Below are 2,872 nucleotides of genomic sequence, written 5' to 3'. Positions count from 1 at the left end.
TCTGGGAATATACCTAATAAAGGAATTGCAGGGTCAACCGGCAGGTCTATTTTTAGTTCTGTAAGTGTTCTCCAGATGTCTTTCCAAAAGGAACTTATTAGTTTACATTCCCACCTATGAGTTTTAAGTGGGACTCCATAGCACATAATTAGCAAGGGATAAGTATCCAGAATATATAAAGAACACTTTAAAATAAGTAAGGAAAAAACAAAACAAAAAAATAGAAAAATGGTCAAAGGATATGAACTCAAAAGCTTTAGATAAGAAGACTAAATGACAAAGAGCTTGAGAAATATGTTCAGCCTTTCTGATGAGAAGGGTTATCCACTAATGTTGGACTTCTAGCCATACTCTGGTGTTAACACTTAGCAGAGGAAGACATTGTCCTCAAAGAAGAGATTTACTTTGAGGGGAAAAAAATGTAGGAGGCTCCAGATTTAGGTGGCTGAAGTAGTACCCACAGCAAGAAAGTGAGAGAAAGCCCATTACACAAAACACTGACCAAGAGTCCCTTGGGAGGTCCTGGAATGCCTCTACAAAGGTAAACATCTTAACAGCTGATTTTGTCCCGCCAAGTGTCCCTGAGAATACCAGGAGGAGGAATGCATGAAGGCTGCGTGCAGCAGAAGCCATGAAGAAGACTTCATTGTGATTGAGACAGGCTGTGAAAACTTCCTGGAAACTGTCGGAAAATATTTCATGCTGCTGTCAGAATGTGTTGCTGGGCTGGTGCCCAGTGTTTTCCTCCTCACTGTGGACAGACTGCAGCAGTTCATGCCTTGCGTTGAAGTAATGAGTTACAACTGTTGGGAAAATTTATGTTGAAAAATTTTGCATATTTTAATGTTGGCAGTCACCTATGGGAAATAAGATTTATTAGTCCTTTAGTAAGATGTTAAGTTTGGTGGCTTTAATTGAAGACAAAATATTAGAAATCCAGTGAAAATCAACTTTCAACTCCAGCTGTAACAGTGACCCACCATTCCTTGGATAACTCAGCACCATGCTAAAAGGGGCTAAGAGTCAGGTTGGGTAGATGGCTTGGGGCAAGTGACATACTTCTTATGTCTAGACATAAGACATGTCTTTCATAACCTTATCTATAAATGATAAAAAGAACAGTGCCCTTTGGACTGTTGGGAGGATGAATAAGATGAGGCACAGCACAGTGCTTGGCACGCAGTCAGCCAGCAATCAATGTAAGCGCTTCTTACTGATGAGATTAATGGAGTTGTCCAATTTCCATCCACCAGGATGCCTGTGCTCCCGTCTGCTAGGCCTTAGAGTGAACACCTCAGACTGTTTCTCCACCGCTGGCCCTCACTTGCTGCTGGCCAGCCATAGCCTTACTCACAGAGTCCTTCGTGAGTGAGGCAAATGACCACAGAAAGGAAGGAGAATCGATGGCGGTAAACATAGCAGAGCCAGGAAACTCACAAAAGCATTCTGGTCTCATGCTTCCCACTGTACCTGCCGCCACCCCTCAACACTCCTCTCCTAGGTGATTTGCTCTCAGTCCCGCCTGAAGACAGAGGATAGGTTGGATGATATTCCCTCTTCCCCCAACACTTCTTTAATTTCTTCTGTAGCTTTTATGATTATTTAACATGCCATATATTTTTTCGTATTGGCTCCATTTATTCTTTGTCTCTCTACACCAAAGTATCAACTCCACGGGGATGTGCATTTGTGTTTGTTATATTCCCTGCTGTATCCCCAGCATCTGACCTGGGCCTGGTGCAGGGTAGGTGCTCAGCACATCTTGTTGAATGAATTCAATAACATATGAATGAGCAAAGTTCAACCTTGCTCAAAGTCACTCTTACGAGATGAATTGTACATTCCTAAATTCGTATGTTAGATTCCTAACCCCAGAACCCCAAGGCCTTTAAAGAAGTACTTAAGGTAAAATAAGGTCATATGGGTGAGCCCTAATCCAATATGACTCATGTCCTTCTAAGAAAAAGAGTTTAGGACATGCCCATACAGAGGAAGGACCCTAAGAAGGCAGAGCAAGCAGGCCAGCTGCAAGCCAAGGGGAGAGACATCAGACGAAACCAACCCTTCTTACACTTTGTTATTGTACCCCTAGCAAACTAATGCTGTCACTGAGCAAGTTTTCTTTAATAGAACTAAGATCTGAATTTCATTAGTTTGAAACACTAATTCTGTAATAGTTCACCCTTTGGAAATAGAGAATATCCCCTATAAAAAGCTGAGCAAATTCTCATGGGGTCTAGAGGACTATATTGATAGAGTTTTCAGAGGACTCAGTTATAACCAGCAGCATAAAGAAATTTCAGTGACCCCTACATGTTTTTTATAATCCTCTCCCTTAACAAACTACTTAACATTTTGAGTTATTTCCCAGAAATGGATTTTTACAAGACAAAAGAGTTGAGATTCTGAAGGCCTCAGGATAGACTTCCTGGTGCCAAGATTCCTCCTCCTCTTCTAACTGCCCCAAAGTGTGTGGCCCCAACTTAAAAAGCCTACAATCTCCAATAGTCAGGGAGCCAGATTTGGGACAGCTTTTCTTTTTCTCTGGAAAAGATCTTTTTCATATTTAACAAATTCTCAAAGCCAAAGTGGGAGGACTGCTTGAGCCCAGGAGTTCAAGACCACCCTGGGCTTTCTTGAACATAGTAAGACACTGTCTCTTTGGCAGTTCTCATTGTCTCAATAGTTGGATCTCTGTGTGTCAAATAAGTAGACCTGGGTTGATGCCCCGTTGCAGTTTTGATAACACAATCACAGCTCTTCTCATCTATTGTTGGAAATGGCAGAGAGTCAAAATGCACCCCAGGACTAGAAGACAGGTGGTCACCTCCCACAGCTACTGCGGGCCTCAGAAGAGGCCTACTGTAGGATT

At 42.2% G+C, this 2,872-nt stretch overlaps 1 pseudogene; it reads right to left on the bottom strand.

Moving 5' to 3' along the window:
• The window catches only part of LOC100952372, a 4,569-nt pseudogene extending 3,227 nt beyond the window's left edge, over positions 1 to 1,342 (bottom strand).
• Between the last annotated feature and the right edge of the window lie 1,530 nt (positions 1,343 to 2,872).

Source organism: Otolemur garnettii, unplaced genomic scaffold (assembly GCF_000181295.1).
Source record: "Otolemur garnettii isolate 467f Iridium unplaced genomic scaffold, OtoGar3 scaffold00229, whole genome shotgun sequence".
In the NCBI taxonomy this organism is placed as follows: domain Eukaryota; kingdom Metazoa; phylum Chordata; class Mammalia; order Primates; family Galagidae; genus Otolemur; species Otolemur garnettii.
The sequence above is the reverse complement of the archived record's forward strand: the minus strand, read 5'-3'. Positions and strand labels throughout refer to the sequence as shown.